At 48.9% G+C, this 14,563-nt stretch overlaps 1 non-coding gene across 1 annotated transcript; it reads left to right on the top strand.

The window, feature by feature from the left end:
- The first annotated feature begins 1,097 nt into the window (after positions 1-1,097).
- On the top strand, positions 1,098-1,261 carry LOC148140788 (U1 spliceosomal RNA). Its single transcript, XR_015753156.1, has one exon. It is a non-coding gene; the product is annotated as a U1 spliceosomal RNA (small nuclear RNA).
- The last annotated feature ends 13,302 nt before the right edge of the window (positions 1,262-14,563 follow it).

Genomic DNA, 14,563 nt, shown 5'->3' with positions numbered 1-14,563 from the left:
GCTCCACACTGATCCAGGCCTCCAGCCCACCCTGTTGTGCCTCTCAGCCTCTCCACACCACACTAGGCCTCCAGCCCACTCTGATCTGCCTCTCAGCCTCTCCACACCACACTAGGCCTCCAGTCCACTGTGTGCTGGGTCACAGCAGCCCCGCACTGATCCAGGTCTCCAGCCCACTTTGTTCTGCCGCACAGTTGCTCCGCAGTAATCCAGATATCCTAATTTAATCTTGTCCCATTTGCCAGCACTTGGCCCTTATCCCTCTGAACCCTTCCTATTCAGATGCCTTTGGCATGTTGTACTTGTACCAACCTCCATCACTTCCTCTGGCAGCTCATTGCGTCCACGCAGCACCCTCTGTATGAAATAGTTGCCCCCTAGATCCCTTTGAAATCTTTCTCTTCTCACCCTAACTATGCCCTCTAAATTTGGAATCCAGGGAAAGCAGCAGGTAAATCAGACACCGAAGAAAAGGACGATTACATTTTAATCACAGGCCAGTTTATTTTACACAGAGGGTGGTGAGTGCTCGGAATGTGCAGCCAGACGAGGTGGTGGTGGTCTCAGTTTCGTGTCTCATCCAACATCATGTTGAGAAATATGTTTCCCTGGCACCCTTAATCTTGTATGTGATTTCAACCTGAAGTCACTAATCTGATTGAAGAGAGATTTGCAAAGCTGCAGCTAAACATTGTAGAAAGTCGAGGTAAATTGGTTTTAAAAAGTGCTTCTAGTTTCACAATCAAAGATTGTAAGTTGCTTTTATTCGCGTTGACATCAAATTCGGACGAGTGTTTGAAAACAAAGTTGGAACTTTCCCTCCTGTTTTTCCGCGAATCAGGAGGCAGCCTGAAGGAAACAGGGGCGGGGCGCGTCCTTTTAAGGGATAGATGCAGATAAGCAGCGCAGGCGCAGCCGTGGGTGGTATTTGAGTAAAACGGGAGTCCTGGAGACATTCGGTGATCCATTTGAAGAATGAAGCTGATCGACAGGCAGGGCAGGTTGGGGAAGTGAATGTTCGATGTTGCAAAAGTGAGTGAGTGTGAGAGTGAGAGGGAGCGGCTGTTGTGGGGTGTGAGTGAGTGTGAATGCTGACCATACTTACCTGGCAGGGGAGATGACATGGTCATTGCGGTGGCGCTTTCAGGACGGGACTATCCCATTGCACTTCGGGTGTGCTGACGCCTGCGATGTCCCCAAATGCGGGATACTCGACTGCAAAATTTGTGGTAGTGGGGGACTGCGTTCGCGATCTCCCCTGATTTATAAACCAATGGCACGATCTGAATTGCGGTTTTTCTGGAGGCAGTGCTGTTATGCTGCGGCTTGTCTTGTCACTGCTACGTTAACACCCAAGTTTGTTCGGGCAGTCTTTGGTATACCTTTCTTCCCTCTCCAAGCAAGAGCCGTCCTAACTTTAAAACCGTTAAGCCCACCAAACCTCTGCTGCATATGTGACCATTTCCCTCTGTTTCCTCACTATATCTCTCAACATGCTGCTTAACCACCTTCCCTCTTAACTGCTCTCAGTCACCATCTGCTCCATGTCTTACCACCGTTTGCTTCTTCGCCAACCTATCAAGCAAGGGCATCAACACCCTGAGCTACAAAGTGCAAAATCCAGCCCACCTCACGCCTGGGGGGAAGCAATGCCTCATCTTCCGCCTTCGGACCCTCCAACCACACAGCATCAATGTTGACTTCACCCGTTTCCTCATCTTCCCACCCCCACCTCTTCTCAGACCCGACCCTCCACTTGACTTGTCCCATCTGTCCCAAAACAGCTGTTATTTTATCTCTAATATTTCGTACAAGGTTCCAGAAACTTCCTCACGTGCCTCCTTTAGCGTTCTGGGATATTTCCCCATCAGATCCGGGGGACCTGTCCACCTTAATGCTTTTTAAAGGCCCCCAACCCCACCTGTTGTTTAATGTTGTGATGCCCGGAGTACCAACATACCTGTCCCTAAACTCCCCATCCACCATGCCCTTCTGCTTTGTGAATACTGGTGCAAAGTATTCGCCACCAACATCACTCACTTCCACCAACCCCACACATAGATTTAGGTTCTGTTGTGTCACGTGTACTCAAGTACAGGAGTACGGTGGAAAGTATATAATGTCGCCACACACGGGGTCACCTTCCAAATAAACTTTAGTACTAACTATTAAAAGTTTAAACGAAAAACACCACCCAACACCAGGTTATAGTCCAACAGGGTTTATTTGGTTTCAATTTGCATCTGGACAACATTATCACGGACGCACTGCTCGAGTAACTAACGTAACTAACTCAGTCAGAACAGAAAAGTGTAGTTCAGTTGGAAACTCCCGACTCGAAACCGGTTACTTTCTGAGCTAACCTTTCAAAAAAAAAGGGGAAGTAAGATGGAAGAGAATGGCAGAAGATAGGGTAGAAGTAGCAAGGTAGAGATTGACAGCCGAAAGAGGGAAGGAATGAAGGTAGTCCAAGTGAAGAGAGCGCTTAGCTTGGGAAAAGCCTTTGCTTGATGCAGCCGTCCGAGTGGTTGGTGTCCTCGAAGAGTCCCAGCAGGCAAAGTCTGGCTGGCCTCTTGCAGGACCATGGGGGCCGAGCTCTGGAAGCGCGGGTGGGTCTTGAAGCCCTGGGCGATGTCCCGTAGCGGGCGCTGGAAGGGCAGCTTGCGGATCAGCAGCTCGGTGGGGTTCTGGTAGCGGCGGATCTCTGGCAGTCCCACGGTCCTTTCCCTCCCAGTGAACTTCCGCGCCGTCTGCTTCGTCCTCGCCCATCCCCACTCTCTCCCATCCCCATCCTCTCCCCCTCATCCTCACCCACTCTCTCCCCTTCTCACCCACTCTCTTACCCCCCTCCCCGCCCAGACTCTCTCACTCTCTCACACACACACACTCACCCATCTCCCCCGCCCCTCCTTTTATACTGTCCTGAGCCACTGGCGGCTGTCGCCCGGCGTTTTCTGAATGGTCCAGTAAAGCTCGCGTCTGATTGGCGCATAAAGCACCCTCGCTGATCTCACTGATTGGTTGATATTGCGCTTTGTGATTGGACGGTTTGACAATCCGGGAACAATCACCCCCATATTTGGGAAACACAAAGTTTGAGCTTTAACCTCTGTGTTGCTGGACAGAATTGCATCAGGCTGCCTTATTAGGTTATGATGCTCGTGTTCAGCACAGGGTGCTGTTGTTTTGAGCGCAAAACTTTTTTTTCTATTTGTATGCTTTGTTCACACAAATCTTTGTTACATTCACAGCTGATGGTGCCATTCACATTCAGAGAACAGATTCCGTCGTTGATTTCACTGGATTAAATGCCCATCCTCTTGGCTTCAGCTTGGGTCACTCAGCACATCGTCCTGGACCTTGGAATGTGCCAGTCTGCAACACTCAGTCAGGGGCTGGGAGATTTGTCATAACCAAAGCAATCATTTTGTCACAAACTAAAAGCCTGGAAACCATTTTGAATCTTATGTTAGTGTCTGTCTGTCATACGTTCCCTGGCTCAGTGACGTGGTTGAACTTGCAGCTGCACAAATACCTAACAGTGAAGTCTTTCCCAGCTCTTCCTTCACAAGAACCTCTTGTATACAGACACTTGCTTATCAGCTACTAACCAACACTGTCCAGACACTATGTGACTGAGGCTAGTGACTGGGCAAAGTGCCTGAACTCGCCTTATCCTGCAATTAACAGTTGATGCTGCTCGATTAGCAGAGCGCATGATGTGGGAGGAGGAGGTCTTGGGCTGGGATGAACAAAGTTAAAAATCACACAAGCCCAGGTTCTGGTCCAAGAGGTTTATTTGGATCACTAGCTTTCAGAGTGCTGCTCGATCATCAGGTTGCTGTGGAGAATAGGACCAAGACACATAACTTATCGTGAAGGATTACAGTGTCATGCAACTGAAATGATATGTTGAACAAACCTGGATTGTTGTTAAGTCTTTCATCATTTAGAATATTTTGATTCATTAATACGTAAATCCCAGAACTTCTTTTAAGTCACCTTTTCAAGTTAACTTAAGGTTTCATAACAAATGGTGATAATTCAGCTCAGACAACGCATTAAAGGGGTGAGGTTAGAGTCTGTCTGTATCCCAACCTTTCCTGAAGAAGGGCTTATGCCCGAAATGTCGATTCTCCTGCTCCTCGGATGCTGCCTGACTTGCTGTGCTTTTCCAGCACCACACTCTCGACTCTGATCTCCAGCATCTGCGGTCCTCACTTTCTCGCATATATCCCAATTTTGAGTCAGACTGGTTCTATTTCCAAAGTGGAATTTACAAAATGTTACATATATTGACTGCCTGCAGATTATGCATTTTGTGAGCAAAATAGAATGTATCTGCAAATATAATTCTGCCAATACAAATTCACCCCATCGACTAATATGTGTGTGCACGTCTTTCAGAGACAGAGAGCGCGAGGGTATGTGCGTGTGAGTGGGTGAGTGTGAGTGAAAGTGAGAGAGTGAGTTTGCATGTGTGAAAGCTTGGTGAAAGTGTGTATGTGGATGTGATGGAGTATAACTGAAAGGGTGTGAGTATGGGAGGTGTATGTTTGTGTGTATGAGAGAGAGCTTGTGTATGAGAGAGGATCTGCATGACTGTGTGAGTAAGTAAGAGTGTTTGTGTGTGTGTGAGCGAGTGTGTATCGTGTAGTGGGGTCACCTGTAGTCCAGTTGAAGCCATTCATATGGGTACCGAACTTGGTTATCAGCCTCTGCGAGGCCACTCTGATTTGTTGTAGATCCCAAAGTCCTCCTTGGAGGATGTTCACTCGATGATCTGAGGCCAAATTTCCCTGACTGCTGAATTCTGGGAGGGAACACCCCTGCCTGGTGATTGTTGTGCGGTGTCATCTGTTGTTGTAGCGTCTGCTTGGTCTCACCAATGAGCCATGCCTCAGGGCATCCTTGCCTGCAGTGTATGAGGTAGACAGCGCTGGCCGAGACAAAGATTGTGATACAGCCAGACCTGCTGCGTACACGGTGCGTGGTGTCCCCACGTATAATGGTGGTATCCGTGTCGACACTCTGACATGTCTTGCAGGGTTGCCATAATAGGGCTGTACAGTGTTGTGGTCGATGTTATCCTGCAGGCTGGGCAGTTTGCTGTGAATAATGGTCTGTTTAAGGTTTGGCAGTTGTCTAAAGGTGAAAAGTGGTGGCGTAGGGAAGGTCTTGGTGATAACGTGTTGCAAGCTGTGAAGAACATGGTGTCGTTTTTCACCAGCCTGAAAAAGAAGCCCTTAACTCCACTCGTTGTTTCTTACCCAATAGTCAATTCTGTAGCCAGGTCAAAATGCATCGATGAGAGCATCCTAACCAAACCCACCCCCTACCTACACTATAACCCTGCATTTCCCAGTTGCAATGCACCCTAACCCTGCACGTGTTTGGACTGTGGGAGGAAACCCACACAGACACAGGGGGAAAGTACAAGCTGCACACAGACAGTTGCCGGAGGGTGGAACCGAACCTGGATTCCTGGCGCTGTAAGGCTGCAGTGCTAACTACTGAGTCACTGTACCACCCGGGTTTCCATATCATTGATTCAGGTTAAGGAGCTGCCACAGCCAGGAAATGATGTCAAGCTCGGAGTTTATACTGTGGAGTGTTGGAGTCGGACAACTCCAGAGGAAACCCGAACAATTATTGCTTGGGAAAGAGCATGGAACTTTGGAGGATTTGTTCCCACGTCGTGTTGCAGGGAGGGAATTCCCCACAGAATGGAGCGTTTGAAGCAGTCTCCATCCATCCTTCTCACAGAAAGTTTGATGCATTCGTGAGGGAAAAGGGAAAAAGAGCGTGGCTTGTTGGGGAGGCGATGGGATATTGGTACTAACCACAGCTCAGGAAATGTTCTGAGGCGCAGGTTCCAATCCCCTTGTGACAGATGCTGGCATTTGAATCCTAAAAATAAATCAGGAATTAGATGTCCTTAAAGGTTAGGTTTTGAAGTATCATTGTTAAAGGAATTATGATGGTAGTGCGAGTAAATGGGAACTGTTCAATCAGCCATGGCTACATTAAATGGCGGGCTAAATGGTCTGCTGTCCCTGTGTTCCTGGGGATGAGAGGTGGTAATCACAACAGAATCAGGTTTGTGAGATGTTCAGAGAACAACGTAGGAAAACGTGAGGACTACAGATGCTGGAGAGTCAGAGTTGAAGAGTGTGGTGCTGGAAAAGTACAGCCAGTCAGGCAGCATCCGAGGGGCAGGAGAGTCCACGTTTCAGGCATAAACTCTTCATGAGGAAGGGCTTTTCACTTGTTTTTGTGCTGGAACTTCAACTGGCCGTTATGTGCAGTGCAGGGGCTACTCCAGCAGAGGGAGGCAGTGGTCCATCTGCTGCGGTCTGTGGAGCTGACTGACTGGAGCTGACCGTTTTCCAGCATTAAGGAAGATATTCACCCCAGCTGCCTGCACAGTTACAATGCTCCCCTCACAAGGTAGCAACAAGAGTAGACCATTCAGCCTGTAGATGCTGCCCCACTGCTCATTTAGGTCATGGCTTGACATCATTTCTCTCAATGATGTGGATATGAATTTAGGAAATATGGCTAGTAAGTTTGCAGATGATGCCAAAATTGATGGTACAGGGTAACTTTCTCTCCCTCCCTCCCCTGGTTTACAAGATTTGGGCTGACAAGTGACAAGTAACATTCACACCACACAAATGCCAGACTATGACCATCACCAATGCGAGACAATCTAACCACGCCCCTTCACATTCAATGGTGTTACCTTCCCTGAATCCCCCACTATCAACATCCTGGGGGTTATCATTGACCAGACACTCAACTGGGCTTACCACATAAACACAGCGGCTACAGGAACAGGTCAGAGGCTAGGAATATTCTGGCGAGTAACACATCTCTTGAGTCCCCAAAGCCTGTCCACCACCTACAAAGTGCAAGTCAGGAGTGTGATGGAATACTCCCCACTTGCCTGGATGGGTGCAGCTCCAACAACACTCAAGAAGCTTGACACCATCCAGGACAAAGCAGCCTTCGCTTGTTTGGCACCACATCCACAAGCATCCACTCCCTCCACCACCGATGCTCAGTAGCAGTAGTGTGTACTATCTACAAGATAGAACATAGAACATTACAGCGCAGTACAGGCCCTTCAGCCCTCAATGTTGCGCCGTCCTGTCATACCAATCTGAACCCCATCTAACCTACACTATTCCATGTACGTCCATATGCTTGTCCAATGACAACTTAAATGTACTTAAAGTTGGCACTGCAGAAATTCACCAAAGATTCTCAGACAGCACCTTGCAATCTCGACTACCTCTATCTAAAAGGACAAGGACAGCAGATACATGGGAACACCACCCCTTGCAAGTTGCCATCCAAGCCACTCACCATCAAGAAGGGATTAGATTAGATTAGATTCCCTACAGTGTGGAAACAGGCCCGTTTGCCCAACAAGTCCACACCGACCCTGTAACTCAGACAGACCCATTTCCCTCTGACTAATGCACCTAACACTATGAGCAATTTAGAATGGCCAATTAACCTGACCTGCACATCTTTGGACTGTGGGAGGAAACCGGAGCACCCGGAGGAAATCACGCAGACACAGGGAGAATGTGCAAACTACACACAGACAGTTGCCCATGGCTGGGATTGCACCTGGGTCTCTGGTGTTGTGAGGCAGCAGTGCTAACCACTGAGCCACCATGTTATCCTCATGGGGCTAGGTAGGATGCTGTTCGGAGGGTTGGTGTAGATCTATTGGGCTGAATGGCCTGTTGCCACACTGTGGAGATATATCGCCGTTCCTTCACTGTCACTGGGTCAAAATCCTGGAATTCCCTCCCCACAGCAGGTGGGCAGCAGTGATTCAAGAAGGCAGCTCACCACCATCTTCAGAAGGGGGCAACTAGGGACGGGCAGTGGCTGCTGTGCCCAGACAGTGATGCCCATGTCCCATGAGAGAATGAAATAAAATTGAGACCAAGAGGTATCCAATTTAAAAGAGTAATGAGGAGGAAGTGTTGTGAATTGATGGTCATAGTCTGGCATTTGTGTGGTGTGAATGTTACTTGTCACTTGTCAGCCCAAATCTTGTAAACCAGGGGAGGGAGGGAGAGAAAGTTACCCTGTACCATCAATTTTGGCATCATCTGCAAACTTACTAACCATATCTCCTAAATTCATATCCACATCATTGAGAGAAATGATGTCAAGCCATGACCTAAATAAGCAGTGGGGCAGCATCTGCAGGCTGAATGGTCTACTCTTGTTGCTACCTTGTGAGGGGACCATTGTAACTGTGCAGGCAGCTGGGGTGAATATCTTCCTTAATGCTGGAAAACGGATGCCAGGAGATTGATTAAAGTTAAGGAGGAGATAGACAGATTTTTAATTAGCAATGAGTTGAAGGGATATGGAGAGTGAGAAGGAAAGTGGGGTTGAAGCTGAGATGAGATTAGCTTTCGTCATATCAAATGGTGGAGCAGGCTCAAGGGGTTCAATTGGTCAGTTCCGCTCCCACCTCTTGAGTTCCAACATTTTTATGTAAGTGAGATGCTTCAGCAATAGCAGTAGAAGGTGACATAGAAGGGAGAGAGAGAGAGAGAGAGAGAGAGAGAGAGAGAGAGAGAGAGAGAGAGAGAGAGTGGGGTGGCACGGTTACTCAGTGGTTAGCACCAATGCCTCACCGCGCTAGTGACCCTGGTTCAATCCCAGCCTCGGGCAACTGTCTGTGTTGAGTTTGCACATTCCCCCTGTGTCTGCGTGGGTTTCCTCTAAGTGCTCCGGTTTCCTCCCACCATCCAAACATGTGCAAGTTAAGTGGATTGGCCACAGTAAATTGCCCCATAATGTCCTGGGATGTGCAGGTTATGGGTGGAATGGCCCACGTGCAGGCTAGGTGCATTGGCCATGAGGAGGACAGGGTGTGGGTGGGATGCCCTTTGGAAGGTTGGTGTGGATCTGTTGGGCCAAATGGCCTGTTTCCACACTTGTGCGGATTCTATCTCTTCTCTAAATGCACAAAGATTAATCCTGGTCTGCCCCATTCCTGTGGACACTGCAAGTTGCAAGCAGAGATCTGTTTAAACGACAGACCCAGGGATACATAGGTGTTCCAAAAGGCACGATGAATTCTCTATCATGTGACCTCTCAGTGTTGTATACATGAGCCTGTGCAACAGAGAGAAAGTACAAACCTGCCCATCTCCACGCTCTGACTCAAAACAGCAAGCGACCAGCCACCAGTCCAGGCCCCACACTCTGGGCAGTGACAGGCATTGGGTGATACAGTTGGAACGCATCAACGGAGCCCTTTACAAAGCAGACTCAGGGATGGGTCTGCAGAACTGTCTGCCCCAGGTTGGGACTAGCCCATATACAAAACAAGTAGTGGCTCTGTTTTGGTGTCCAACAAGAAACTATTTTCCTTTTCAGCTGTGATTCCTCAATTATCACAGAGAGCAAAATGGGCTGTCGCAGATTAACAGTTCACTTCAGTATAGGAGTTGGAGGTCATGTTGTAGTTGTACAGGACGTTGGTTAGGGCCCTTTTGGAATATTGCGTTCAGTTCTGGTCTCCCTGCTGTAGGAAGGATGTTGTGAAACTTGAAAGGGTTCAGAGGGATATGGGTCAAATGCTGACAAAAGGGAGTTGATTAATTTCGGATATCTGGTCAGCATGGAGGAGTTGGACTGAAGGGTCTGTTTCCATGCTGTACATCTCTGAGACCCGATGACCTCATACACATTACATCTTGTTCTGAATCACTGGGGTAGCTGGTAGTCAAGAAGTATTCCCCAGTTTCCCCGACTTTCTGATAGAAATCACAGACCAGGTTTCTGCATTGAACAAGAATCGATGTTTATTACAAGAAATTAGTCTCTAACTTCAGGTAACCATGACGTGGAGGAGCTGGTGTTGGACTGGGGTGGACCACGTTAAAAACCAAGCAACACCTGGTTATAGTCCAACAGGTTTATTTGGAAACACTAGCTTACTTCCCAAGAAGCCTTTTGGACTATAACCTGGTTCCACCGGCATATAATTACTAACTTCTAATCCCCTTCGAAACTCCCCTGTCACACACATACACCCACAGACAAATGAGAGGGTAAAACAGATTGATCACAGGAAAGACTGGAAAGACAGTTCAATAGTGTTCATTCCCAGATTCTGTTGTCAAAATGATCTCATAGATTCACAGAGTCATAGACATGTCCAGCATGGAAACAGACCCTTCGGTCCAACCCGTCCATGTCGACCAGATATCCCAACACAATCTGGTCCCACCTTCCAGCACCCGGCCCATATCCCTCCAAATCAATCCTATTCATATACCCATCCAAATGCCTCTTAAATGTTGTAATTGAACCAGCCTCCGCCACTTCCTCTGGCAGCTCATTCCATACACATATCACCCTCTGTGTGAAAAAATTGCCCCTTAGGTCTCTTTTATATCTTTCCCCTCTCACCCTAAACATATGCCTTTTATTTCTGGACTCACCCACCCCAGGGAAAAGACTTTGTCTATTTATCCTATCCATGCCCATCTTGATTTTGTAAACGTCTACAAGGTCACCCTCAGCCTCCAACGCTCCAAGGAAAACAGCCCCAAGCCTGTTCAGCCTCTCCCTACAGCTCAAAACCTCCAAACCTGGCAACATCCTTGTAAATCTTTTCTGAACCCTTTCAAGTTTCACAACATCTTTCCGATAGGAAGGAGACCAGAATTGCAAGCGATATTCCAACAGTGGCCTAACCAATGTCCTGTACAGCCGCAACATGACCTCCCAATTCCTGTACTCAATACACTGACTAATAAAAGAAAACATACCAAACGCCTTCTTCACTATCCTATTTACCTGTGACTTCACTTTCAAAGAGCTATGAACCTGCACGCCAAGGTCTCTTTGATCAGCAACCCTCCCTAGGACCTTACCATTAAGTGTATAAGTCTTTCTGCTGGCCAACACATTGCAGTACTCCTTACTCTGAATGCTTGCAGAGGCAGCAGATGGCTGGTACCACATAAAAAATGCCTCTGACTTATCAGTTACAAGCTACAACTTACAACTATTGATGCAGGAAAGATAAGACCATAAGACATGGAGCAGAAATTAGGCCATTCAGCCCATCGAGTCTGCTCCACCATTCAGTCATGTCTGATAAGGTTCTCAATGCCATTCTCCCCATAACCCTTGATCCTCATGATACTCAAACTGCTTTTCATCAGGTGCTTAGACTGCAGTGAACAGAGAGACCACTCCTGAGCTGAGCAAGTACTGTACTCCCCTCTTTCTCTTTGAAATTTTTTCCCAGCTTCAGGCTTTCCAGAGACCTGAGAACCAATCACTCAGTTGTTGCCAGGCAGAACAGTCTCTGTGCGGGAGAAGGGAATACAATTTTGCCTACTGACCACTTACTTACAGAAAACATGTTTGGCTCTCGCGAAAGAGGGCCTACCCACAATGCCATTGGTACCTCAAATTAGCTATACTCAGGAACTAACAGTAAAAGAGCCAATACCTGAGCCATTACCTAATCGGAGGAACATGTTTTCTAAACAACCCGCTAATGGGATTCTCGACCTCACAATGGCACTGCACCTCCAGAATCCACAAAGGCTCTCTCTGTCTCCCCAGGAGTCCAGCCGACACAATGCCCCCACAGACTAAATGGCACCAGGGTATTCCATATGGATGACCACTGTCCTATGGAACTATTGTGAACAGGATGCTACCCCTTACTGTTTCATTGCCTTTAGATTAGCTAACCTCCTGTGGGCATTGTTTACCTGACAGATACTGCTGGACACGCAGCATTGATTCAACAATCTCAAACTATCAACTGTAATCAGAACGGTATTGTCCTGTAATTAACTTTATTTTTATTTCAGAAATATACTTTATTCATAAAATAATTTGATGGTCTGTACAGTTGGTCATGCCATACATATGTAAACATGTACATACAGAGATCAGAATTTATCATTTTTATACCGGTCTGTACATGTATCAATCATATGTCCATATAATTAGCTGAGGCGTCAGTGGAGCCGAAACGACTACGCGGGCCCCCTCTTCTTTGTTAGGTAGGCAGACGTTACACGGTGGTCTTTCCCCACCGCGCCTTGGCGGCAGCTGCCCCAAGCTTCAGCGCGTCCCTCAACACGTAGTCCTGGACCATGGAAGGTGCCAGTCTGCAGCACTCAGTCGGGGTCAACTCCTCCAGCTGGAAGATCAACAGGTTTCGGACCGCCCAGAGAGCGTCCTACACCGAGTTGATGATCCTCCAGGCACAGTTGATGTTCGTCGCGGTGTGTGTCCCAGGGAACAGGCCGTTGAGCACAGAGTCCCGCGTCACGGCGCTGCTCGGGACGAACCTCGACAAACACCACTGCATTCCTCTCCAGACTTCTTCTGCATAGGCACATTCCAGAAGGAGGTGTGTGACAGTCTCGTCCACCCCGCAGCTGCTTTGAGGGCAACGTGCTGAGAGTCCGGGCGTGCATAAAGGATCTCACAGGCAGAGCCCTTCTCACCACCAGCCAAGCCATGTCTTGGTGCTTGTTGGAAAGTTCTGGCGATGAGGATTCTGCCAAATGGCTTTGACAGTCTGCTCAGGGAACCGCTCGATCGGATCCGCCCTCTCCTTTTCCCGAAGGGTCTCAAGGACACTACGTGCTGACCACTTCCTGATGGACTTGTGGTCAAAGGTGTTTCTCTTCATAAATTTCTCCACGAAGGACAGGTGATACGGAACGGTCCAACTACTCGGAGCGTTCCGCGGCAGCGAGGCCAGGCCCATCCTTCGCAACACCGGGGACAGGTAGAACCTCAGTACGTAGTGACACTTGGTGTTTGCGTACCGGGGATCCACGCACAGCTTGATGCAGCCACACACAAAGGTGGCCATCAGGGTGAGGGTGGCATTGGGTGTATTTTTTCCCCCGTTGCCCAGATCTTTGTACATTGAATCCCTTCGGATCCGGTCCATCTTTGACCTCCATATAAACTGGAAGATGGCCCGGGTGACTGCAGCGGCACAGGTTCTGGGAATAGGCCAGACCTGTGCCACGTATAACAGCAATGACAGTGCCTCACACCTGATGACCAGGATTTTTCCCGCGATGGAGAGCGACCGTAGCTTCCATCTTCCCAGTTTCTGCCTCACTTTGCTGATACGCTCCTCCCAAGACTTGGCGCACACCCCAGCCCCTCCGAACCAAATACCCAGCACCTTCAGGTGGTCGATCCTGACGGTGAAGGGGATCGAGGATTGGTCGGCCCAGTTCCCAAAGAGCCTGGCCTCGCTCTTGCCTCGGTTTACCTTGGCCCCCGAGGCCCGTTCGAACTGGTCACATATGCACATGAGTCTGCGCACGGACAGCGGATCCGAGCAGAAAATGGCAATGTCATCCATGTATAGGGAGGCCTTAACCTGCAGGCCCCCGCTGCCAGGAATAGTCACCCCTCTCAGGCATGCATCCTTCCTGATGGACTCGGCAAATGGCTCTATGCAGCACACAAACAAGGCAGGAGAGAGAGGGCAACCCTGCCTGACTCCAGATCTGACTGGGAAGCTATCTGATTCCCACCCATTGATTGAGACTGCACTGACAATGTTGGTGTAGAGCAGTCTGATCCAATTGCAGATTCCCTCCCCAAAGCCCATTTTGGAGAGAACATCTCTCATATACCTGTGTGATATCCTGTCAAAGGCTTTCTCCTGGTCCAGGCTGATCAGGCAGGTGTCCAACCCTCTGTCCTGCACGTAGGCGATCGTATCCCTGAGGAGTGCGAGACTCTCAGCGATCTTCCTGCCCGGCACAGCACAGGTTTGGTCAGGGTGAATCACCGACCCCAGAGCAGACCTGACCCAGTTGGCGATTACCTTTGACAGAATTTTGTAATCCGCATTCAACAGTGAGATTGGTCTCCAATTTTTGAGTTCCTCCCTCTCCACCTTCCGCTTGTAGACGAGGGTGATGATGCCTTTCCTCATGGATTCACTCATGGTACCTGCCCGAAGCATACTGACTGACACCTCCAGCAGGTCCTGGCCAATCAAGTCCCACAGAGCGGAATAGAGCTCGACCGGTAAGCCGTCGCTTCCGGGAGTTTTATTCTTTTCGAAGGACTCAAGGGCCTTGGTCACCTCGTCCAGAGATAGCGGCTGGTCCAGCCTCTCCTGTGTTCTATCGTCTATGACCTCCGTGATAGAGGACAGGAACGACTGGGAGGCCGCACTGTCAGTCGGCTTCGCGTCATACAGACTGGCGTAGAAGGATTTACTGATCCTCATGACGTCAGCCTGAGATGACGTTATCGAGCCACCTTCTTCCTTCAGGCTGCTGAGCACAGAGCTCTCTTTGTGCACCTTCTGGAAGAAGAAAAGTGAGCACATCTCGTCCTGCTCCACCGAGCGGACCCTGGACCGGAAGATTATCTTGGAGGCCTCTGAGGCAAAGAGCGAGGCTTGCTGGCCCTTCACCTCCTTGAGGTCCTCCATGACATCAACCCCCATCGTCTGCAGCAGGAGCAGGTTCTGCATACTTTCCTGGATCTGGGACAGTTT

Source organism: Chiloscyllium plagiosum, unplaced genomic scaffold, assembly GCF_037043375.1.
Source record: "Chiloscyllium plagiosum isolate Xiang-an unplaced genomic scaffold, Cpla_swu_hap1 HiC_scaffold_35, whole genome shotgun sequence".
Classification (NCBI taxonomy): domain Eukaryota; kingdom Metazoa; phylum Chordata; class Chondrichthyes; order Orectolobiformes; family Hemiscylliidae; genus Chiloscyllium; species Chiloscyllium plagiosum.
Note: the sequence above shows the minus strand (reverse complement) of the source record. Positions and strands in the feature narration are given on the sequence as shown.